Source organism: Anser brachyrhynchus (assembly GCF_964034855.1).
Source record: "Anser brachyrhynchus genome assembly, chromosome: 3".
Lineage (NCBI taxonomy): Eukaryota > Metazoa > Chordata > Aves > Anseriformes > Anatidae > Anser > Anser brachyrhynchus.
In genome coordinates this window covers 61,857,745-61,884,254 of record NC_137696.1, presented here as the reverse complement: position 1 = coordinate 61,884,254, position 26,510 = coordinate 61,857,745, and the positions used below count along the sequence as shown (strand labels likewise).

General features: G+C 45.5%; 1 protein-coding gene across 7 annotated transcripts in view; it reads right to left on the bottom strand.

Annotated features, from left to right (window-relative positions):
- The window catches only part of HIVEP2 (HIVEP zinc finger 2), a 137,704-nt gene that overhangs the window by 79,457 nt on the left and 31,737 nt on the right, over window positions 1-26,510 (bottom strand). For 5 of the 7 annotated variants that reach the window (XM_080588049.1, XM_080588050.1, XM_080588052.1 and 2 more), the window contains one exon: window positions 23,052-23,157. The gene's annotated coding sequence lies outside the window, so the exon portion shown is untranslated. Of the gene's footprint in view, window positions 1-7,783; window positions 17,490-23,051; window positions 23,158-26,510 lie in introns of those variants that run through there. The other 2 variants (XM_080588054.1, XM_080588053.1) reach the window with 1 other exon arrangement.

Sequence of the window (26,510 nt, the reverse complement as noted above, 5' to 3'; positions counted from 1 at the left end):
ACAGAGGGTGTTACCACGACGGTCTGGGCTGCATTTGCCAGCTGAGCTTCCTAGAAGTATGAGGTCAAGTGAGAGCAAAGATTCAGGCCAGCGGCTATAATGCAATTCCTGCTGAAGTGTGCTCCTTCTTGTGACCCAGAGAGAAGCCAGTGAAAGCACTGATTGAGACCATATTAAAAGGGAAGACAATCCTGATAGCCTTAGAGCAAAATTCAGAAATCCACATATAGCACGGCCATCCTACACACACCCAGGTTAGCCACAGCATCCACAGAGCCTTCCGCCTCTTTAGACTCGACTCTATGAAGCATCAGGCAAAACACACAAAATGAAGGGAAAAAAAAAAAAAAAAAGTAAAATACCTAGAGACCTAGAGTGCAAGTAAGGAGCACTCATGGCCCTGTCTTGCACTGCATTACTTGCAGGACTGCCCTTTATTGAAGTCAACTGGAGCGCTACATCACAGCTGAGAGAAGGGGATATCCATGAAGATGTTTGTAACACAACAGAAGGAAAAAAACACACTAGTTTACAAAGGCACACAGAACACAAACAGTTTGGTATAAAAGCGGGTAATTGAAAAAACGTATAGATACTCTCTTCCCATTTCCAAGTTCTAGAACAACATAACACTATATTGACTTTATTTAAGTGACAGAAGGAAGCGCTTGCTTCTCCAGTATGTAAGGGTGACATTTCAATCCATGTACTGCAGACACGGAGAAAAATACCTCCCACAGCACCAGGGCTTGTTACATGCCCTTTTTTTCTCGTTAGCATGCAGTTCCAAACACTCATTACTTTACTGCTCCCCTTCTGCAATCCCTGATATTTGTGTGCCTGATAGTTGTGTTTGCTTTAAAATAATAGCTGTGAGGCGAGGTTAGCTGCCCTTTTGACCCACTGTGTAATTGTACATGTTTGTGCAGTAATAACCCGTCATACCCATAAAGTGACATTTCTCTCATTGGCATTTGCTGAATGCACAGGCACCCTCTGCAAACACAGTGGCTTTTTTATTGGCAACCTCCCCAACTGCCTTACTCTTCTCCACGTGGAATCTCCCTTCCATCATCAGAGAAGAACAGTCATGGTAATACTATTTATTTCATGTTGTGTGCCAACAAATACTATTCAAGGTTAGCCTTAAAAGACAGAGCAGTATCAACAGCTGCCTTGGGAATTTGCTAGAGAAAAGGGAACAGTTCTGACCTTTGACTCTGCGTTTCAGTGCCTTTCTGATACGCTTCAGAACAAAAGTTCAAGCTGTGCCTCATTTCAGTTTGTCACACCTTGCTGCGTGTGAAACAGAGGACAGGAATTCAGGAGAAGCTGGGCTGGGGCTGCTCTCCCTTGCCGTCGGTCCTGCCATGTCAACTGACGTTGACACATGCGGTGATTTCTTCACTTCCTTCATCCTCGCCTTTTCTCTGTCACCGCTTTGAGCTCCTACCCAGCCACCCCCAACAGCTCTGCTGTTTATTGCCACGTTACATAAAAACTCAGAAATGGCTTAGAAAACACTAAAATATCTGCACCGTCTTGGCACGCAGATAATCCTGGGAGCAAATTCTACTCAAACAATGGAGTGCCCACGTCTTCCTACCAGCCCTGGAGATCTTGTGCCTCATCCAGCAAGGCTGGAAGCAATGCACAATGCTTCATGGCATACCTCGGACTTTCCATTTCTACCATACAAGCATCTTGTTATCAATTTTTATAGGGAGGGAAAATGGGAAAGGAAATTCCTGGAAAAGATTACAATTGCCAAACAAGCTTTTGATATCTTTTAAACAGCTGAAGCATTAATTTTTTGGCGACGCTGTCAAAAGTCTATGAGGGCTTCCTGGCTGCAGTGGAAGAAATGGTACATTTAGTTCAACTACAATCTGTACTTTTTAAAAAATCCATATGAAAACAGACTCATTATTCATTTTTCTGTTAATACATGTTTTTGACCTGCAGTTTCAATACTATTTTTGTGAGACCTTGCATTCTCAAGAAAGAACAGCAACTTAAAACTAACGCTTTAATAAACTCTTGTTTATATTATGGTCAAACCAGAACAAAATAAAGCTACAAATGACAGTTTTATAGGAAGTCAAGAAAAAGATTCATGTGTCTGAATACTTAGTTACAGTATGGTAGGCATGATTATTATTTCCTGTAAAGCCCAACTGTAGCTTTAAAGAACTGGAAAAGGGCAACTGTGGGAGTAGAGCATGGATATCTCTCAGGCCTTGGAAGAGTAGCTAGTGAGTATACGCAGCCATAAAATTTTAATGCAAAACTCCCATCAAGAATTATGGGAATTTTACCCTGGAACAACAGCAAGAAAGGGCCAGGAAAAATCTGTTTGGGTTCTTCAAAATACTACTATGTTGCATTCCTGTAAATGTCTTCCTTTTTGGTGAAAAGTGCCAAAAAATTTCAGGAAGAAGGTTTGCAATGAGACAGGCAATAGAATGACCTTTTTAAAAAGTGATCATAGAACCCCAGAAATTAGATCACAAAGGAAATGTACAAAGTCTATTAGATCATCTCATACCCAAATAAGAAAAATCTATGTGGCATATTTTACAGTGTTTTGTCCAGGTCACTTTTGAGTTACTCCAGCTCATCAGCTCTTCTGGTTTCCGTCAGGAGAACTGGCCTTCAACATAATGATTTTTTTCCCAGTATTTGAGCTAATACTCCTTTTGCTTGTTCGCACCGTTTCACTCCTTTATACCTCTTTGAGACTGTTATACTCTTTTAGGTGGTCATGCCTTTAACATTGTATCTAATTCAATAGCAATCAATCAAGGTAGAAAACGTTAAACTGAAACGAGCAACCGATCTGATTTAGCATCCCAGCTCCCTCAGTAACCAGAAGCAAATTTCCAGTGGAACGAGAAGTTAGTTCTTGGTCAAGAATCAAGACTATGAAAAAAACAAGTGTCCCCATTGAAAGAAAGGGTGCATTTCATCAGCACATGACCTGAGCTTTATGAAGAATGGAGATCTTCAACCCTTTATGCAATGTTCTATGATTTGGTTACACTAAAATAATTTGGTTACTCTTACTTCTCCCTGCACATTGCTCATGTGTCTCCACGTTGCCATAACCCCATTTCTTTTTCATTCCCAAGTTACAGACTTCCACCTAAGGATTTCTGCCTGGCCTTTGTATATGGATACTGAAGTCCCTGGAGGGGGCAAGGGGTTTTCATGCTGCAGGTTGACATCGTACCTCCCAGGAAAGGGACAGCAAGTGTCAGGACCTCACAGGCTGATTTCTGTCTCCCCTGTCCTTCAACAAACACAGTCACAAAGCAGCACATAGAGCAACAACATCTCTTCAGACATGTACATTCACTTCACCAGCTAAAAGTATAAATAAGTATAGAAAAAGGAAAACTGCGCAGAGACCAACTTTGAGGACGATGGAGTAAGTATGTGAAAACAAAATGACTACCTGAAAAGGAATTTCATTTTTTAACTTGGTCGCTATTATTTCTAACCTGCAGGGTAGCAATTGGCAGTTGTGTTTAAGAAGAAAGGCGAGACAAGTTTCCGGAAAACTCCTGAATGCTAACGGTCAGTCTGCAAAGGGACAAAGTCAAGACATGAAACTCCAGACACTTGGTAAACTCCTGAATTAGTGCCTGTGCCACACTCATGTTATTAGTGACTTGCAGTACCATGTAAGTCCCTCCCATCAATGATATTTTTTAAGTACTCCTGTGCTGACAGGTGTCCTGTCTTTATCAAGGCTCCAGAGGATGTCAGTGTGGGGCATTTCTTTCTCTCCGTTTTTACACCTCATTTCCAAGCCAACCTGATCTCCCTGTGGAGGGCCAGGATGCATCTGGGGAAGACTTCAACCAGGGCTGGGAGGGAGGGAGCTTCTTCCCTCACCACCCCTTTGGGAACAGGACCTCTTTACCCGCAGTAACCCTGTCCCTAGCCCGCTGCTATCTCAGGCTTCACTTGTGGCTTTGCATCTGAGGAGCGGCGCCTGGTAGGAGCTGTGCAGGCTGCTACCAGATGGGCTGAGTCACTGGCAGCACACAACTTGCAGAGCTATGTGAGGTCCTGCATGAAAAATGCTCACTTTGTGGCACTGAAGAGAAATACTGCCAAGAGCAAAAATCCATGCAGGAGTTACTGCGCTGTGTGTACACGGGAAGCAGAGCAGGAGACAAAGAAAAGACTTTGCCACAGTTCACAGGAGTTGCTGCCAGGCTGCCGACATGAAGGAGGTGCCTTTCCGCCCGCCACAGCACGCAGACTTCACTTGCAACATCTTCATTCCTTCCTCTTCCCCACGTCCAAACCAATGGTTGTATTTCTTCCAAACTAATCATATTCCAGGGCAACATTCACCAAGCTGTTAAGCTACTGACAGCCTGGTCCTGGATCCCAAACAGTCTTATGAAAGTCACTGGCCGCTTGCAGGAGGAAGGACAAAGCAGATGGGCAGAGGTTTCAGGACCAGTGCCCTCGTGGACCAAGTGCGCAGGAAGCACTGAAGTGTTATCTGAGTCCTTTCATTCCATTCATTCATGGTTTTCTACAGACCGTATCATTTAAAAAAAAAAAAAAAAAAAAAAAAAGGAAAGCTCTTCATTAACCTTATCAATCGGATTTTAAAAAATGAAATACCACAAAAATGAAATACCAGTTATTTCTTTTTTCACTCTTCCAACTTTTCTTTATGCAGGATTTTCTTTGTACAATTTCACTGCACTTCTTTTCTTCCTCTTGGCTCTTTATTACTCCGCTTACTACAAACAACAACAATGGTTATGAGTAACCCCTTATTTTTCCCTGCAGTCAGAATAATGTCTAAATGAGACAATGGCTAACCCATACTTCCTCCATGACACCTGAAAAATCAAGAAACAAAACCCAGACAAACCAATGAAACTATCCAAGCCCCTCCCCACAGAAGTGGACCAAAACTGGAGTTTCCTCCTATCTAGGAACTGGCCCAATGATGTCAATGGGGCTTTATGGAAACAGAAAGACCCTCTTGAGAGGCCAAGTATTTATGACCATAACAAGATGATTTGACCTAACAGAATGCAAAGACACTATGTTCCCCGAAGCAGTGAAATCACTAACTTGCCTCGTATTTCAGAGTATTTTTACAACTTACAGCCAGCTCACTGCAGCAACATCTCTCAAGCGGCAATGTTTTTGCTAATGCCCGTGCAGCACCGCCTGCTCCGTACAGTCATTCCTCACACAAAATACTGCTGTCACAAGGGAGCTTCCTATTAGCTTTGCGGTTCTTCCCATCCCAGGGTGCGCCTTTGCTGTCAAGAGCATTTAGGCACTAAGAGTCCAAAGAACACAAGACGATAAAAATATTGATTCACTGCTGGTGTGGTATGACCCTCCCCAAATATCAGACAGCACAGCAGCAGTACGGAGCATGCAGTCACGGATGTCGCTGGCAGGAGAGAAATGTGTTGCACTGCATCTTTTACTTTGGCTGGTGCATTCAGAAAATTTTAGCATGGAGCCCCTGATATTACCTCATTGGGTTCAGTTGCCATTTTTACCTCCAAAGTAAGGTAATTGCAACCCCGTGCCCGTTGGGAACTGTATGCATGCTGAAACCTCAACACGCTTCACCAGGGAAGAGAGAGGCCTACTACAGAGTTACTGGGAGATCCAGCAGTGGATGTCTGGACTTCCACTGAACCTGCGCTGCTCCCTGCTCATGACACCTAGTTATTTTAACACCCCAGATGAAATATCTGGCTAGCCATTGTCCAGGGTGACCAACAAGATCTGAAAGGCAGCTACTGAACAGACGAAGGCTCTTCCGGAAAAACAAGGCTTTTGCCACCACAGTCATCACTCCCCAATTAAGGCTGTGCAAGCAGAACTCCGTGCCTGCATTTACTCACCTAAGTCAACAGGGCGTGGGCGTGTGGACCTGGGCATCCACCTGGCATGAGCTCACCACCGGGTGAGCACCTCAATTGCTGTTTGTCCCCAGCGTGACATCCCCGTCCCGGCACACAGGGAGGCACCAACAAACGCTGGCACACGTCCACTTGGACTTCAGCCCTCAGCCGTGCATGCAGCCCCAGTGCCAAGCACCAGGAACCAATGGGCAACCTGCAAACGCTTTTTCCCAGCAAACTATCACTCGGCCTGAACTAGTCTGAAGGCCTGCGGAGTCTATCTAGAAACTTGGTAATGCTGAGCTGTTGCACAAACACTGTAAACAAAAGCTACCCAAAAATATTATCATTACTTAACATATAATCACCGTAAAAGGGGTGGAAAGGTAGCCAATATTAGCCAAACGATGCTGATGTGTAGCTGGCCATAATGATGTGAATAGAATAGAAATAGAATAGGAAGCTGTGGCAAATCATACGCACAGCAACATCAACTGGTTCTCAGGCTTTACTTTTTCTAAGCACAGTACCTCAGGAAAAGTCAACGAATTGCAGTGCAAATGAGTCCAGACTCATCAAGCTTTTTGCACTGAAGCTTTTACAGATTTTGAATTATATAACCAGTTTGTCACAAATAACGAAGTCTTACTGAAGTAACGGTAAACAGTATTATATAGAAACAAAGGAAGGGTATACCCGTAAACGGCAATTCAACAAAAACCTCTTAATTCCCTCCTCTCCCTTGATTTTCCAAGCCCCTTTTTAGTCGCCACTTCTCTTCCTACAACTTCTGTTGGACACAGCCCTTAACCAACGCTCGACTAGCTGGAGAGCAGATCAGGGAATTTGATTCAGACCCAGCTCTTATGTTGCATCGGGCATCTGTCTGCAGGGTATGGAAAGGTATGTAGGTAACCTGCATCCCACGGAGCGAGGGCATACGTGCCACAGCAGCACATACATCGCTCTTGAAGGCAGCTTTACATAAGCACCGTGTCAACAAACACGCAGACTTTGGTTAAGTAGCTCGTACAGGAAGTCTGGTTTCATTCATTAACTGCGACCGCTGGGGTAGTGCACGGGGAGGAGGAGGCAGGCAGGCGAGTTAAAATGAAGCTCCCCTCTTCCCTCCGAAAGTTTTCAAGTCTCATCATCCCGCACGAGACGCACCGCGTCACCCCCTGGGTGAAAAACAGCGGTGGGCACCGAAACGCGTACGAGCAGCGCGAGGCTTTGAAACCGTGGGCTCTGCGGAGAGGGCCACCTGCCAACAGGAAGAAGCGGTGAGGAGGAATTCTGATCCGGCCACTATCCTCCCTCAGCCAAACACTGCCGTGCGACAAACAGCAGTAAGGACTTTTTTAACCATCGGCCACACCGGGAGCATCCACGTCTGTCATTTCGTTCCCCGGTTGCCAGGAGAAGGAGCGGAGAGACTTCTGAGCTAGAGTTCACAAAGAGCTGACCTTGTCCTTCCCATCACAGCTGTACCAAAAGCACTAAGCCCGGAAGAGACTGGAAGAACAGGAGAAAAAGAAGACGAAATGACACGGTGCCCGGCCCCGGGGCTGCCGCGGGGCGCCCGGCACCTCACGGGGGGACCTCTCCCAGCCACCCGGCGCCGGTCCCTCGGCCCCCTTCCCCTCCTCAGACCGCGGGCCGGAGGAGGAGAAGGGGATGCCCCGCGTCCTGCCGCCCCGGGGGCCGGGCCGGGCCGGGCCGAGCCGTGCCGGGCGCGTCCCCGGCGTCGCGCCCGCGCTCCCCCCGCCGACGACGCGCGCCCCCGGCGGGAGCATCCCCGGCGGCCCCGCACCGCCGCCGCCGTCCCCGCGGCTCCGTTTCGGCCCCGGCCCCGGCCCCGGCCCCGGCCCCGGCGGTACCTGCGCTGCCCGGGCCTCCCGGAGATCCCCGCTGTCCGCGGCGCCAGGTCACGGCTAAAAGCCCGGCGGCGGCCGCGACTCCCATCAATCATCAGGCACTCGCTGATGGAGCGGATGGTAGGAGACCTACTGATGTAAGCTAGTCACCAGAGAAAATACCCACTGATGACGCATATCCAGGCACAAAAATAGTTACAGGGCCCCCAAAGGGATTATTCAACAGCCTACATTTAGATATTCTTGCAAGAGACCCGCAGTCGATTCGCTGCCATTAGATGGCTGGGGAACGCTGAAGTTTAAGTTTCCTCGGCAGACGTAACCACAAATAGCTGGTTTAAATCAGCTCCCGCAATTACAAGCTGTTTTGTAAATTTTAACACGGCATTACGGGGATTAAGCCTAAACAGAACCACTGCCTATAAAGCGCCGGGCAGCCTCTGCCTTCGCCGCTCACCAACTCCTTCCTTGCGCTTACCGACCCCCTCGGGGCGTCACCCCGCCAGCAACACGGCGGCATAAACGAATTCGCGAGTGCTCAGCCCCTTGCGCTACCCCCCAGCCACGCTTGCTTTCAACGAAGGCGCCCATACAAGCGATGCCTGGCGGCACTCGAGCACGAGCTTCATCTCTGCCTTTGTGAAATACTGCGGGTTTCACTTGCCTCTTCTATTCGGAAAAGATCAGAATAATTCATCTGAATAATTCACCTTTCATCGCATAAGTCACAATCACGTACAGGTGAGTTAACAACATGCAAAACCACGCACCTGCCGTGGGCAGGGGCCAGAAAGATATCCCCCCCAGGGCCCCTTCTAGCCTAAATTATTCCACAGGTCTCTCTAACAGGGTTTTTGGTATCGGTATCTCGTTAAAAGCATAATCCTCCAAATTAACCAATCAAGTGCTAATCCCACAGTAATCCTGCCCCCTTCGACAGTTTCAGGATCATGCCCTCACAGTAACCCAACTGACCTCGGATGGGGCTGAGCCTCCTGAACGCCACCGACAGCACAGCACTGACCGTGCAATCCTGGCAGTATTAAAATCCGTATTTTTAAATCGCCTCATGCCAACATCCAAGTCCCTTTTCAGAAGCGCTTTTGGTGCTTGGGAGTCTGAAAGTTAATGACTTTCTATTGCATATTTATAAGCTAAATATAGGAAAGTATTTTATGACTCTGATGCCTGCTTCATTGACATACTTTTGGAAAGCATTACCTAGCCAAACAAACACTCCAGGATTTACAGTGTTTATCCTGTAAAGCGGGAGGAAGAAATGTCCCAGGCTACTAACTCCCACCTTGCTGTCTTCATCCACGACAACGTTATTAAAAATAACACTGAGCATTATTTTTAGCCCAACCGCCTTGCAGAGAGCCCTCACGTTTCTCCCACGCAGACGCTCGCTGGCAGCCCATGCTGCCCAAGTGCCTGGGGGCTGGGGTCTGAGCCGCGGGACCGGCACCCACACGGCCGCTGCCCGCAGCCCCGTGGAGAAAACCAAAGCCACAGCTTGCGGCTCCCTCCCTGCTCCCTGCCCCAAACAGCCGGGGAGCCCCCAGGCGCTTCTGGCGGCTGCCCCACAGATGGGCTGTGCCCCAGAGGATACCGCGGGACGGCTCAGCACTCATTGAGTGGACACAGCCCCAACCTCCAAGGGGCTGTGTGAGCAAGGAATGGTAAACCCCTTTGTTCTTGTACAACAGGCATCCTACTCCCTTTGGAAAGTGGAATTTTTGGCATGGTTTACTTTTTTTTTTCCTCCCCAACAGCTGTCAGTTCTGTCAGTTCCTGTACAGTAGACCTAGCACAAGCCTGGTTTGTGCAACTGCCTCTGGAAGCCAACCGAGTTTTCAAAAGCCTGTTTTCCTGCAACACAAAGGCACCCAGCAAACCTCGTGCAGAATAGGTATGAGCGTGGGGACGTGACAGACAGGCGGTGAAAGGTGCTGCCGGGGGGGTAGAAGGAGATGCGGAACAGTGAGGGTCTGGCAGGAACAGCTCTCTGTGTTCCCAGCAGTGAAAATGCATTGCTTGTCAGTGCAGGGAAACAGAAAAGAAGAAAGGTAAAGGACAGAAGAGGAAGCGTGATGATAACTGAATGTGCCTGACTACATAAGCAAACACAGAGGTTCCCTGGTGTAGCAATGCTGCCTGATGGTTTTTTGAAGTATTTGAAGCAGCAGGCAGATGAATCCTCTTACTGACTCCAGCGCATTCTATTAGGAGCACACATTCATGGGGCGTAGGCATCTCGTTTATTAAAAATAGAGAGACTAGCAGATTTCCAAGCAGGCAGTAAGACAATGCCCCAAATAAGCAAATTGTTTTTATAAAGTTTCTACAAGTTTTGAAGCAAGGGGCAGTCCTGGAATAGATGTTTGGTTCACTGAGGACAGCACAGCATGGAGCGTTTACTCACTGTGGCACACAACATTAGACAAACCAGGACACTGATGTCAGAAACATAAAAATAGTTATGCTACTCTCATTTTACCTGCACATCAAACTCTTAAGGCTTTTCCCCTAATGCTAGCATTGGCAAAACAGGTAATATTGATTCTAATTGAAAAGTTAAAATATTATGGAAGTAGAGACTTCTGAGGCTCCAGATAGATATTTTTTTCTGCTTGAAAGTATGAATCTGGTATTTCCTTCGCATGCAAACACCCCCGAAGAAATCTAAGACAGGTAATAATGGGTAGAGAGGTGGTGGAGGGAGGTGAGTTTGAGATATTTAATATGAAAATCAACATTTCTATTTTGGGGAAGTAAGTATATTTACAATTAAATTTCAAGTTATCACCTCCTATGTAGCAGTCTGAGCTGGTTCCATTTGGTAGCATCACTAGCAGTAAATAACAGTTTTTATGCCAAAGTTGCAAAGCACATCAAACCATCAGACTAAGGAAGTTGTTTCCTACACATCTGGAACCTGGATTTTGAAACTAGCACTTGATAGCAAGTGTTTTCTGGGGCTGCAACAAAAGGATCGGAGGGTTCTTCATTTCTCCATATTCAGTTGGTCTGTTCAATAACTAGCTCATTCACAGCTGAGTGACCGTAAGCTGAGGAAAACGTACTTTTCTATTCCAAGATATTAACTAAAAATACTCTTGAGATCCGTTCTTCACCAAAATTCTTAAAATGAATTTTTAGAATACGGTGACGAAAAATAATACAACTGCAGGAGTCTCAGGAGTCTGCGCACACCGTATGTATGCCACTAGGCTTTAAGGGACTAAATAACTTTAACTGTCAAAACACGATGGGTTTATTCTTGTGCACCGTTACTAGAGTCACATCTAGGAGTTACCGTAAAGCCTTTTATTTCTTGGTGAAAAATAATGACAATGACTGCAAAAAAACTGTTCTGAAATCACATCCATTTCAGACTGAAGTTTCATTTCAAATCTGCACAAACCAGCTTTGATTGTTCACAGGTGCTGACAATAAAAACCCAATTCCGAGTGGATACCGCTTGTAACTCCATCTGGAACGGGAAACACAGAGACTGGCCTGGGCTACAGAAAGCGGGGAGTGGAAAAGGGCAGCAGAGGAGTTACCCTTGTCCTTCACCATGATGACCCCAGGGTGCACTCCAAGGAGCCATGGAGTGCTTTGGACGCTGTACATGACAGCTTCAGCCTGGCACCTGGTGCCTGCAGAAGGTCGGGGGAGGTGAGGGGAACATCCCAACCACTGCATGTGAAGGAGCGAGCCAAAGCTCGGCTTATTGTAGAATCACAGGTGTTTGGGTTGGAAGGGACCTTAAAACCATCTAGTACCAACCCCCTAACTGAAAATCATGAATGTTTTCCTCTAAAAGAGGTTACTTCTTTTCCTCTTGCAATAATTTTTCTTATTACTCAATAATTAGGGAAAGAAGACATGGATCAAACCCAGAATGCATTATTTAAAAAAGTCAAATTTATTGGTAAAAACATGACCGCTAAATCACATGGCTTTGCCTTCTTCTTTAAAAAAAGGAAAAAAAAAAAACAAAACCACCAGAGCAGATGACATAAAATCTTGAAGAGACTTTCCAGAGATTTTGCCTCAAATGATGGTGCCTCTCATAAGTCACGTTCAAACTCCTTTCTTCCTGGGACTCCCTCGAACCACCAGCGCTCATTGTCACCTTTGGAATATGCTAAACTAAGGAGCAGCATGACCTTGCCTATTTGGCCTAAAAAGAGGGGGATTTCTCTTTGCTCTTATTGGAACAAAATTTTCTGGGTTGCTCATGCTCACACACTCATAAATTTGACTCTTCCCTCACTGACGTGTCCTTTTGTTAAGAACAGTTCAAAAGTTCAGTTAGCAACAACCCAATTTCTTAGCTTGCCAAGCAGGTCTCTGGGCTAGTTAATCAAGAAATTAGAGGACTATGGTGCATGGTAGTACATAAACCACATTTGATATTATTAGCTGCTGTTAATAAGCTTATACAAAAATGCCAAGATACACTTATTTGTGATTTTAATTATTTATAGCATGAACAAAGCAGCCTATCTGCGAGCAACTGGACTTATCCTCTAAAAGACTTCCTGCTGCGGAGCTGCCAGTCTCTCGGTGCAACTGTGGCCATTCCTAATTAAATAAATAATCTGCCCTAGACAACCTCACTGAGTGCCAGCGATGAGCACCGGGGCTGGGTGACAACAAATCACCACAGGCAGAGCGCCAGTGCTCCTTCATGGAATCCAAAGAGAACGATGATTTCCCTTCAGCAAACATTTTGCATAACCATTTGCCACAGTTTAATTGATCTCTGCTACAGCACAGTAGTAAAAACCTCTCCATTTCTATGTGTTTTCAGAGAGTACTTCATGTTCTGTTGATTTCCTTCTCTCTCTATTTGGCTGACTTTTTGCATCAGTTGTGCAGCTTTTTGCGTAGAATCATCTACCCGTCTTTTTTAATTTAGGGAGAAGTCCTCCTCATTATCTCTTCTTGTTGACCCAAACCCATCCTTCAAAGACGGCTTTAAGACTATGATCATCCCCCACTTTGATTTCCACCATAACCTTATCAGCTATACCAGCCAAACTCAAGTTACTTCCTTCTCCACCAATCTTCTCTTATCAGTACACACAAAGCCATTCTTTAATGTTTAACATTTACTGTACTATACAGCTATTTAGGCATTTTCATAACCGCAGGGGAAAAAAAAGTGGAAAATTCCCACTTTGTGCTGAGATATTGATCAATTTTTAAATCCATTGCAAGATCCCACAATCAATGTTATGGAGTGACTTCAGTACCTGACAGCAGCGTAAACATCAGCAAATTTTCATGGGCAATCAGAGGCATCTCAATTACCTGAGCACTGCCTCAGCTATCGGAAGGACAGCCTGACCTACTGGGCGGTCAACGTCTTCCTATGCACTAATGGTCTTAGAAAACCTACGCAGAAACAGGGAAGCTCTCGGGTGCTCCTGTGTAGAAAATCTCTCCTTACATTTTTGCACTCGGAATGTGAGAGGTGAGGTGCTTCCCGCCATGCAGAGGAGCTCGGAGGCTTTGGAGGGCCAGCAGAGGCTGGGGCTGAAGAGGAGCTCCCAGGCTCTGGCCACCTCCAGCTTCAGCCACTGTTCCCCAGGCTTCCAAAGAGCTGGATGCGCACTCCTCTCTGCACACCATTCACCTTAAGGTACACGAGCTCCCAAGTGACGCGGGTATTTCACAGCTCTCAAAACCCTGTTTGACCACCTACCACTTTTTGGCCAGTTGGGCTGACCCAGACAAGCAGAAGAGCAATGACAGCTGCTGCAGAAAGGAAGGGGGGAGAGCAGCACGTGCACCGACCCTGCTCTGCACACGAGGACGTGACCTGCAGAGCACAAACAGCTCGCTCTGGCGTGCCCTGGAGCCCACTCTGACACGGGGGGGTGCCAGAAGAAAGAGGGAAGAGTACATGGAGAGAAAGAGCTTTAGACTCACAGCGCAGTCAACTTCCCTAAATTTCATCCCTCCTCCTTGTTCCCCAGTTTCCAAAAATAACCCAAACAAAGGCAAGAACTGCAGAGGCAGGGAGCCTGAAAAGAGCTGCAGTTCAAAAATACAAAAAGGTGGCAAGGGAATTGAATAAAAAGACACGTTCCTTTTGGAAAAGAACAGTGACATCCTTCAGCCTGGTGGCAAATCAGCATGGATGTAGGTCGGTACCTGGAAGCAGGATGTCAGGTCCCGGGGGCTGGTGCAGGACGCACAGCAGAGACACACTGCAAGGGGATGGGGGCTCTTCAGCCTGCCTGAGAGGTCTGCACTGGAGGGATGATGCCTTGGCCATGCCTGCCCTCGCATGGTACAGCCCAGCAAACGGCTTCCGTCACTTCATATGCCTAGCATCAGAAGACACTTGACATTTTCCCTTAAAAGTAAAGGCGCCTTAATGTGAAAAACATCTCTTAATGACTAAGAAGAGAGTCAGCAGCGAGCATTTGCACCCAAAGAACTCAGTTCCTCCCACATTAAAGCAACCTCCCGGAAAACTGATTACAAACAAATTAACAAACAACTAGTGTGTCTATCAAAAATAATTGCTTTGCTGCTGGAAAAGAATTAAAGATTCACAGTGCCTGCAAAATGCACTGAGGGTTAAATCTGATTCCTCATTGCTGGACTGATGGTCAAGGTGAGGGAAGAGGAAAGAGCTCCTTGTGTCATGCAGCTGCAGCTGCCTTGCTTGCAGGGCATCTGTGAGAGGGGTGAATTTCCTCTAACAGGTGAGAAGTAAATTCAGCCACTGGTTGAGAGATTTTGTTTTTCCATGAACATCAGCCATCACACTTACACTTTGACCTGGCTTTGATTTCAGCTGATTCAACATTGTATGACGGCACCCCAAGTCCACATTCAATTTTTTTGCTTCTGATTTTCAGCACTGATCAAAGTAAGTAACTATGAGCACATCTCTGCTTAACTGTGGTGCGATACAGGAATAGTCGTGCCCACTCCACCGAAGACAGCAAGACTCTGGTCAGTGTCACAAGGTCTGTTTTTACCAACAGACACATGTTCCTCTTGGGCCTTTCCACTATTTGCTGTCTCGATATTAGGATATACCGGTAAGGTCCCCGAGTAAGTTCAGCTCCCCACTCTTTTACCATAAATGCATCCACCTTTATCATTAGTACTACTGCATACTGCAGAATATTTCAGGCACCGCTGTCCAGCAAGAGCCATTCCCTTTTGTGCAGAAAAAAAAAAAACAAAAAAAACCACTCTCAGAAACAACATCTCTCTCCAGCCTTCACATCCACAACCTTCTCCTTTGCAGGAGGACAGCTCGCAGTATCACTGCTCACAAAACAGCTCCTGTCAGAGAAAGGGTTATTTCTCACCTTTGTGGCTCTGGAACAAAGTTTAAAAGCATGATTGCGAGTACAGCCCAAGACTTCAGAAAACAGGAAGCAGAAATGGCAGAAATGATTTGGAGGTTTGGGGCTTTGGGCTGGGTTTAAATTTCATAATTCTTCATATTTTATTTCTCTTTCACGCTTAGGCAATGATTTTCAAATGGCACAGCTAGCAGTGTCGATGACTTGTTCCACAGCAATCTTCTTCAGCCTTCTACCATGATGGAAGTCACCGCAGGCTGAGAAAACATCCCCTGGCAAACGATGGCACCAAGTGGGCCAACCCATGCCTCCTTAAGAGAAGCTGCAAAGCAGCTGGGGGAGAAGCATTTTTGGGAGCGAAGCTGAGCAGAGTGGGAAGGAGGCAGCTTCACGCAGCCTTAGCTTCTTTTCCCAGTGGAGCAGAGATTGAGAAGGAAAAACACCACAAGCCTCTCATCTTCTCCAGCTTGCCACAAAAGAGGGATGTATTTTTCAGTAAGATCTGGTGAGTCTGACACTGAACTTAGCTCAAGTGACATGAAAAGTTAATGTTTAGGAACAAGGTAGGTGGAGAGGAGGAGGAGGAAAGAAGACATTTGTTATTTGATGTAGATTTCATTCAAAAGCTGCTTTTCACAGTCAGAACTAAAATTTCCATTCAGCTGTTTATTTCTGGTAGCCTAGATAGCTTGAACAAGTGAAAGAAGAGGGATCTAGAGGGAGCCCTTATCCCTGCCTGCCTGACAACTGTTCTTCCTCAGATAACTTAGAAGACAACCAGACACATTTTTCTGACTACCGGTCTCTAAATGTAGTTTTCCTGTTTGGAAAACTGGACGGTGGTGGGGCGTTCCTCCCGGGGAGGCAGGTGCCCCCGCTGCACTGCTCTCCCAGGACAGAGGGGGCGGTGTCTCAAGCTCTGCAGAGAGAGATGGCAGAAAGAAAACATTGAAAATCGTTGTGGTGTTTATTGCCACCAGCGTTCAGGCACGGTACAAGTCTCAGGGATATTCACACTGGCGCTAGGCTTCCCACCTGTGGAGAGCGGCTGGAGAGATCTGCCTCCAGCCACCGACCACAGTGCCTGCAGCAGCCTCCCAGCATGGCCCCGCTGCTCCCATAGGCCCCCAAAGCCTCCTTGTGAAGAATGGCACGACCCCCTGACGCTATGAACTTAGCAGCTGCTATTTGAAATTGGCTGGACTGGTGTGTCAAAGTAATCCAAATGGTTTCTGTAGCTTTTCTGTTCACCTCAGTCTGAATTTTCCTCCTTTGCACCTCTGACATCCTCTCCCCCTTCATGTATTACAATTTTCTCGCTCTGTTTTGTCTGCATTACATCTGAAAACAACTTTTCCCTCATGCACACCAGAGCATCCTCTCTTTCCTGCTTTGTGCTCTTCCCAGCCCCCTGTTGTTCTGGGCTGGCCCTTCTGTCTTTGCTCTGTTTCCTCACTCTTCTCTCTTCCTGTCCTTGATTTCTCTCCTCCTTTCTTTCTCCTTTGATGTTTCCTGGTGCTTTCTCTTCATCCTTCCTGACAAACTGAGCGAGGTACTCCACTGGGAGATGCTCACCAGAAGCAGCTGGCCTGTTCAGAGGGCTGTGCTGGCTCAGACACCTACGCAGGCGCCCGTCGCCTCGCCCACTGCGCTGCTTGCTGGAATTAATCCCGCTCTTCACCCAGGGTCCTGCGTACAGCCCTTTGTGAAAAGTCAGGAAAATGAAGGTGCCCTGTAATTTGAGGAGCATGTGCTAATTTTACATCCATGTTTTCAATGAGCTACGCCTGGTTTTCATTCCAGGGGACTGCGCAGAAAGCACGACAACAAATCTGGGGGACTGTCAAACACAGCAGTAGCACGTGGCTCGTGCTCCCAGCACTGCTCTCCTCTACAGAGTGACTGCTTCAAAGTGACCCTTCCTTCCTGCCCAGGTCTGCCACCCCGAGGGTGAAATTCACCCTTTGCTGAGTGCCAGTGCAAGGTTATTTAATCATTTCAATCCTATTTATGCCCTTAGAAAAGATTTACTTGTGTCACACTGCTGTCCTGAGCAGGGACAACTTCCCCCCAGCTGGAACCTCAAAGACAGCCTTCTCACCTCAGTGAAAAAATGTCTTGTTTTTAATACTTTTTTCCTGTTGTGAGTCAAAAAAAAAAAAAAAAGAAAAGATACAGATAAGAGTGATGAATTTTATTCCTCCTGGCACAGCAACAGGAAACAGCCAAACAGCCTCCAATGGCAGGGCTCTGTTCTCTCTGCAGTCACACTGAGAAACCTCGCTGAAACCTATAGGCCAGATCCACTCATAGGTTCTGGCTGCTTTGCCTGTTTTAGCAATGCAAAGCAGCTGTAAATCCAGTTTAACTTGCCAGTTTCTGTCAGCCTTACCGTGCCAGCTTAGCACTGCTGCTAGCCTCAGAAATCCCAGCAGCCGGAGGTTGCTCCCAGCCCGACTCCAGGCCCTGGAGGCTGATCCTTCTTCCACCCGCTGGCCGCTAGCGCAAGGAGCAGGACGGCCTCAGGCATTTCTTCTCCCTGGGCAGAGCGCATTTGTCATACTCCCCTTTCCCATGTGCACACAGCCAGCTGAGCAGATCAAAGGGAATCCACTTAATGATCAACTCCCGGTTAGTCCCTGGCCACTTGTTCGCTTGCTCCAGAGGGTGACTCCCGACCCTGCCCAGGAGCAGGTGCATTACTGGGGCAAGGCTGCAAACCCAAGCAGGCTGGCAGAAAAAAACACCCTGTTTCCTTCTACTTTTATAGTTCTTTGGATGTCAGGAAACAGAGCTCAGGCTTGTTTCCTGCTCCTCTGCCAGGGAAGGTGGGGGAAACTGGAGGTGGATGTAGAGAAAGGCAGAAAGAGGGCAGATCAAAAAGATCAAGGAAAATAATAATAATAAAAAGAAGACAACACTGCTTCACTCTAGTCTGTAAAGCAGTACATCTTGGAAAAAAATAATCTCCCCGCAACCAAGTCTTTCTCTCCAGGGATACACAACAGTCTCAGGAATTAATAGCATTTTCTTGCAACATTCAAGTGCTGCTGCACTTACAGTCTTATAAAAAAAACACTAAAAAAACAACCTCTTCTTTTGCTTCTTGCCTGAGAAAAACACACACAAAAAGAATTTGAGAGAATCGGGGGGGGGGGGGGGGGGAGGGTGCAATCATGTCAGTTCTGATTTTCTAAGAACAAAGCCTTTACATTATATATAAATAAGTAAACGGGAGACGTTCGGCATGTTTTCTTTTTTTCCATCTCACTCCCAGCCCCTCGCTCTGAATGCATTAATACATACACCTTAAGCACGATCGGGCTCTTCGTGTTGCCATGGAACTGAAACCTTTGCAGTTTGGATGGTGATGTACGCCAGGAAGCATACTGTTCTTACACTTCCTATAACAGAAGCAAAAATCACTGCATAGCATTAACTCCCTTAGTATTTAAGGCATTCAGTGTCTTTCTTGTCTGTTCTTCTTCACACAGAGTTTGCTTTTTCTATCTTGCCACATGCAAATGAAACACATTTGACATAGCTATTCTTGTCTTTATGAAGTCAATAGCTCACACGCTGAGCACGCTGCAGAAGGTCCACAAGACGACGGACTTTCCCTTTTTAATAAGAGGCTGTTTGCAGGCATGCAGCAGCTGAGACGAGGGCTGGAGAAAGCATAAGTATATGCAATACACGTGGATACAACAATGTGTTATATGTCAAGGCAGCATTTTCGTAGATTTTGGAAACCTAGTCAAGCATATTTATAGCTAACGCTCTCGACGCTCAATGTTCTTTTGTCCAGACAGCCAAATTACAGGATAAAGCTCCTGCAGCAGGCATCAGGTCTTTCTACACCTCTGTTTCGTAACTGAGGTTGGTGGGCTTTCAGTGGTGAGCAGAGCTCCAGCCACTTCAGTTACAGGAAAAGTAAGTCAGTACAGCTCTGTGCTATCTAAAGATTTAGCCTACAACGATTATCTTCAGCAGATCTGAGGTTTTTGCCAAAGCTTCTAAAAATGGCTTTACTCACATTGCAGATAAATCAATTTTTATGTTCAAAGCAAAAACACGGTATGCAAATATCCAAGTTTATTATAAAAAGGTTACCATATAGCCATTCACATATATAAACGTTGGATCTGTACCTGCTGAAACAGCTGGAAGCCTGTCCATGATCTGAAGCCAGCCTGAGGCTTTTACCTCCAAAGTTAAATATTTGCATAGCATTAAGCTTAAAATTAAAGCATTTGCTGAAGAAACTTGCTGACTCGCATATAGGGAAAAACAAGAGGGAATTTAGCTTCCCTACACACGGGGGCAGATTCTTTGGATGCCTTCCCCATCACACGGATTCCTGGACAGCACAAGGACAGACAGACTACCAGCCTGGGAATTCCCCCTTCGTTTTCCGGAGGATTTTGTGTGCGGCTCGGATAGAAAAGCAGTAACCCAGGTAGCTACTTTATGAAGAAGGCATTTGTGCTCACTCCTCATCCCTCGACCACCTGGTAACACTCCTTCCCCGGCAAAGAAGGGCCCCATTCACCCCACGCCTCCGCCCAGCAGGTTCCCCACATCCCGCTGCCACAAGCCACCTCTTTCTTGTTCGCAGCTCCTGGGGCTGAACCGGCCGGCACGCAGCGAGCGTTTCCTGCAGCAACCTGCCCCCGGGGACGTGAGGTTGTGCCTGCTCATAAGGAGGCTTTCTGAGGCACGTTTTGCCCCCGGTGCCGGCACAAGGCACAAAAGCGCTGCTGTCTGTATGCGCTTTCACAAACTGCAGGGAGAGCCTTCTCCAGCACCCTCAGGTCCCCTCTGCTCCCCTCCACTGATGGAAAAACCACGCTGAACAGCGCTGTCAAAGTGCAGCCCCCTCTTTCCCTTCGCTGGCAATGAATTTCTGCTCGCACTATGTCCCTACCACCCCTGCCCTCACCTCTGGTTTAAGTCAGGCTCTCACCGTTGATTTTCTTGTTACAGGAAAATGTATATTGTGTGACGATGAAAGGCCGGCGCAATGTCAAGAGCATTAAAAAGACCCTGGGGACTGATTAGAGTCAAAAGGGAAAGGATTTATGACGGTTAATAAAGTTAAATCTCTCAGAGTTCTGCTTAGCCTTTGCAATTCCAGGTAACCAGATCTTATAGGAAAAGTTATTAAAATGTTGGAAGTTATTACTGCCCCCTTTGAAGGGTTCCCTGATAGGGAAACCTGTACTCTGACCGCAGGCACCTGGCCAGGACAGAGCCCGGCTCACCACCAGGGCTGAGCTGACACCAAGAAGGAGACAAAGAGGGGGAAACTTTTCTCTCCACCAGCACCATGCTTCCACATGGAAGAGCTACCGCACGAGGAGGGAGGCTCTCACCCTTCATTCCCAGCTTGTTTGTACACGTGCACATTTCGCTGGAGGATGCGATGGAACTGCACTCCACAGGTTTGCTCTGAGGCTTTTAAAACACTTCATAATCCAATATAAAGTCAACATAATTTTATAAGATGTTAATGATTTTCCACACTGAGATAATGAGATTGAGAGAGGGCGAATAGGAGGGCCAAATTCTTTAAAATATTGGTAATTGTGTATCAATACCTAAATTACACATACACTTTACTGGATAACACATTTTCGTTTTCCTACCACTTAATAATCTTAAATGTGTTACATATGCCCTTTCCATTTTCTCACTCTTTTGCTATATTACATCCAATTTAATTTCCTGTGGAAGTCTGCAATCTTTTACACTGTGCCTGTCTCGGAAGCCTTTCTGCAATAAGCAGAGTGCAGTCCTTCGGAAGGTCTATCTTTTATGAGCTTTGCTCCTGCAGATTAGTTTCCTGAAATGTTTGCAATGCTGTATCAGAACTGGCCAAAGAGGAAAACCAAAATAACACCCAAAAGGAAAAGCAACCAAGAAAGCCTTCACTTCCTTCTGACTCCTACATTCAACAGTCAAAAGAAATTTCATAATTTCATTCTGATCTGGGAAGATGGCAAACCTGTGAAGGTTAATACCTCCTATCAGAAGTTCTCCCAAGGTGCGAGACACGGCACCCTTGTTCTACAGCTCAAAAGCAGAGCTGCGAGGTGTCTGCTTCCTCTTTCTTCCCAGCAAACACAGACACCTGCAAGCAATCTCCACCCTGGCAGCCATCTCTCCCCACCAGCCAGCCCTTGGCTCTCTGAGAGATCTTCTCTCCCAGTGACAAGCCACTTTCCACCTAAGAAAAGGGAAATGTCAATCGAAACACATCCATCCTTCCTTTGAAAGGATTCCTGTGACAGCAGGAAGCTAGCCTAGCTGGCCTACTGGGTCCTTTCCAGACCTCTGCCCCTACAGAATGCAAAACTCATTTTCTTCCAACTAACTTTCTTTCAGAGATTACCAAGGGTGGCCACAAAGACAAACGAGAAGCCCTTTCAACGGGATCCACGCTCTTTCACATCAGTGGGAGACGTCATCTCCAGGAGCTTCTCGTATAGAAGAACCAGAGCCCCGCCACGTTTGGTCACCTCTTCACCATTCAGAACCTACGTTACCTCAGCTGCAAACGGCTCTCCCAAAACAAACTAAATTGTTTAATGAAGTGTGAGCTTCCTTTCCCCAATCCCTGTGAGATTTTGTATTGCTTTCCATGTCTCACACCACTGACGTAGCAGTAAATCAGCCACATTTCTGACAAACATCTTCAAAACTATACACAGAAATACAGTGCGTTTAATCCAGATGCATACTTTTAGGGCAAACAGTCATCTCTCCTCATTATTTTATAACTTTTGAAGCTACACATGGATTTTCACTGAGTCCTCTCCTATGTTATTTCGTCAATCCATTTCCTTGTAATTTTGTTTTATGCTGTATCTTTAATACTTAATCTTTAAAAAGTGGCTAATCAGTAAAAAAAAATAATCCCCCACAGAGAACACTACTTAAACAAAAGTCTCAGATGCTATGTGCAGTGCAATTCAACTCTCATCAGTGTGAAGAAACGTTTTTCTATCAGCTTCAGTGGGAGTTGCATTGCAGCTATAAATCAGATGAAGATGCTCCATGCTAACGGCTACGTGGTGTGCTATAAACTGCTCCAGTACATAAAACAATGACATACCCATTCTCATAAAAACAGTTTGCTCGTGGTTTACAGTACCTGAGTCAGAACAGTAGGAAATAAAAACATGCCAGATATTAGTGACTTGAAATTTTTGGCCTTGTAGACCGTAAATTAAATAGCCTCCTTTCACAACATGTGGCTCAGTCTCCACTTCCTTTTACAGGGAGAGGAAAAAAGATTCAATATACAGATTTAATTCCTATCAAAATCTTATTCAAAGGCAGTGGGTGATGTAAAGCTAAACATCAAGGGAATATCTGCCATCATCTGGCTGAATTTGGTAAAATGGAGTTAATTTGCACTTCTTTAAGGATTCATTGGTGTGTGAAATTAATCGAATTTAGATTGGCCAGAAACTGAAAATGGAATGAAGGAGAAAAGCAATTAAGGACCTTTCCTAACACAAAAATAGTACTGCTTTAAATGCATTGATACAGTTAAGGTACAAAACCCTTCAACGCCAATGCCACCACCGCTTCCTCCTTGAGGAAGAGAGTAGTAGGCTGCATATCTACACGTCATCATTATACCAGGATAACTTCACCCAAAGAAAACATCGGTAGAAGGTTTCTACCAACAGCTGTAAATGAATACATTTTCAAGATCATACTCATAGGTAAAACAGTTCACTGTTCTGCATATGGACCAGGCCTAGCAGATAAACATCTGTTGGAACGGCTCAGTATAATTGATTATACATGTGGCTTAACATTTACTTCATTGACTTTTAGCACCTTTGTGTTATTGTTACTGTGCTGCTCCAACAAGCGGTGGTTAATGTAAGATGCAGAAGTTCACATACCGTATACTTATGAATAACTGGTTCCCAGAGATGTGGCAGTGATAACATTGTCATCGTATGATTCAGGGTTGCTTGCTGCAGATCACATATCAGGAGAGGGTCCCACCTGAAAACATAACAAGTCCAGATATAGTGTTCACCGTAATCACAGGTTTACATCAAGCTTTACTAACACATCTGTGCATTTTCACGTATTTCCCCTCTAAATTAACAGTATCTGGGCTCTTCCCAGGCTCACAGAAATCACTGTGCTGTTCACAATGACAAGCAGAAGTTCACTGATGAAAAGTTCACTGGTGAACTAAAAGTTCACATAAACTGTTTGGCCACTGCTCCAGGCCAGATTTCAGGCATGATCTCAAGGCAGCGAAAACTAGTTTCCATTGATAATACATAAGCTGTAACTGTTTGGTGGACAGATGAAGATTTCCCGTCTGCCAGGGACTTGACAAAAAGGTAATTCCTTTCACCGCTGCATTATAAGTGTGGCTCTTTTTTTTTTTTTTTTTTTTTTTTTAAAGTTGAACGTCACCAGTTTAGAAGATGCACCACTGAAGATCAAGGGATCTTAAGAGAGCATTGCTTTCCTATTGATGACTACAATCATATTATTTATGATTATTTGACCATCTAAAATCACTTGATAATTAATCTGTTGTTAAATATTTTCATATATGGAGATACAGAAAATAAGTTTATACTAGCAGCATTGTCTCCAGTGGAAAGATACATGGCAGAAAACAAACACATTTTCCAAGAGCTGAAAAAGCTTTTTCCTACTAAAACTAATGGCAAAATCACAACTGATGGAAACAAACATAGGCTCAGGCAACCTTAAAAGTCTACAGCACTAAATAAACGAAAGCTCACCTGGGCTGTATATCCCCATAAGTAAGTGTTTGAAACAAGAGTTAAGAAACTCTTGCACATAAATTTCATTGACTTATTCTGCAATGCATGAGGATGTGAATAAAGCTATAAAACACAGCTTTGACATCAAAGGCAGATTAATTGGGTTCTCTTTTATTTTGAAAATGTGGATAAAATGACTTACAGGATACCCAAAAATATACCCAGACACACACAGACGTACAGACACGCCCACAGCGGTCAGAAGTCACAGAAGAGATAAAACCTCCCCCAAAAGAAACCAATCTTCCTCCTGCTTTGCAAGCTGCTTCTCATCCTAGGGTAGGAGGTTTTCAGGAGGGAAGTCTGGTAAATAACAAAGAATTTTAAAGAAATGAGGTTTTCAGATTTTACCCACAGTTTACATTTTTTAAATTACTCTAATGCTTCTTTGACTCTTCATACCTCCAAAGTGGCTTGGCTCTTGTGTTTATTATGCTTCATCGGCCAGCCACAACGTCACACAGCACTCCAGCACCAAATACTTCTGCATTTTCTGCCAACTAAGCAAGTCAGTGTCTCTGCATTTGGTCTTTAGTAACAAGCTTAAGCTAGGAAGAGCACATCCATGCTCCGAAACAAGAAAAAGATACTCACAAAGGGCACACTTCCCCTGGCACAATGCTAGTATGTAATATCTAGTGCTTGCCCACTCAGGAACAGTATAAATACGGGTTGGCAAACAGAATAAGCCGAGAGCCAAGGGCACATGTTGAAACATACCCATACATAATGCCAAAGATGGAGGTGAGGTGCTGATGCCTAACACGGGACGCAGCAGTAAGGAGCCCACTGGTGGAGCAGAGACTGTTGGGGTGCCTGGGGCAAGCTACAGATGAAGCCCCCCACCATGCCCCTGCCCTGGGCTTTCTGCAGGACTCCCTTTGTCCAGGGACAGCCCGGCAGGCAGCTGGCTCCCCCAGCTCCAAGCCTACACTGCCCAATTGCAAGATACCAGGAACGTTGTGAATATCTGTGAATTCAGCTGGGGACTGCTGGCAAATAAGTGCAAACGCTGGCTGAGGCACGGAGGGTGAGGTAAATTCACCCTGGCGGGGATGGATGGGAACACCAAGTGAACGACGCCGACCGCCTGCGAACGCTTTTGGTGATGAACGCTCACAGCAAAACTGACCGCACTCCCCACCTTACAGACACGGCCTTCAGAGCATGAGCTTGTGAAAGCTACTCATCTGCCTGGGGAATTTTGCCCAGAAAGCACACACAGAGGGCTCACCAGTCCCTCATTTCCAGAAATGCCAAAATAGTAGCAGGTATCTGTGTTCCTAGGTAGACACAGATATAAAAGAACAAGAAAGCACTACCAAATACACTTAGGGGTAAACATTCCTTAAAAATTCTAACTCTTCACATCCAGACTTGATACTATAAAGGAGTTTCCCTAAAACAGACATTTTTCAGTGTTAGACAGATCCCTTCTATTGACCTGCTTAAATTTTGCTTCCCTATTAGCTCTGTTTCACCTATGCAAGCAATTCTTTCTCATCCATTGCAGACTTAAAAAGAACTTTCCCTCCCAGAGAAATCATTTGTAGCATCTTTGCCACAAAATGATGCTGCTAAAAATGGCCAGCTGTTTTCAACAGGAAAACACAGCAAGATATGCAACTCATTCTTTTTCTGCTTGCAGATTTATTTGGAGTCACTTAATCAATTTTTCCTTAATGACTGTGCCTAATCATTTAACTCGCATTACCTCATTTACCTTTTCAAAAAATTGCTTGAACTTTTCAGGTGAATAAGTCATTTAAACTTTGTTGGTTTTGTTGTTGCTGTCTGTTAATGTACCCTTGGAAAATGAATAGTCTGAAACAAAAGTCCGAGATCACCACAGGAGTAGAAAAGAATCACCACAAAGTAGCTACATCTTCTACATCTTGAACACAAATATATCACAACACAAGGCACCAAATGAAATGCAGTCTTTCATCTCTAATGAATTAGTTGAAAACCAGTTCAGGCTGGTAGCAGTCAAAAGCCATCATTGTCTTCCTGCCGGTCAATGTCATCTATGGACTGAGTTTGGAGTTCTCTATTTAACTCTCTTTTGACCCTTTTGCTCAGATTCCTCAATGGATTCTTAACCCTCTTCTTTGCAAGGAAGGCCATGGTCAAGATTTTCAAGGCCATAGGGCACGTACTGTATTCAATGCCTATTTCCTCTCTGCTCACAGTTGAGATGGAGGGATCTCAGGGACCGTACATGAGAATGCCAAAATTCCTCAAAACGAACCACTTCTGGTGGAGCAGGAGATGCTAGGGAGAAGCTGCTAAGAGGAGCCCAAACTATTCATGAATCTGACAACTTTCAAGATCTTTCACAAAGGTTTTTCTGGCAGAGACTTCCTAATGTCTTTCCTTTGGTGAGAAAGAAATACCAAAGTTCTGAAAATACTCTTTGACTGAAATTGCAAGTCCTAGAAGAGCTTCTTTAAAGCGAAGTCCTTCTAGGTGAAGAAGACAACTGGACGCCTTTGTGAAATCTGAAAACATAAATTATATAGTAGACGGCTCTGGCAATTATGGAAA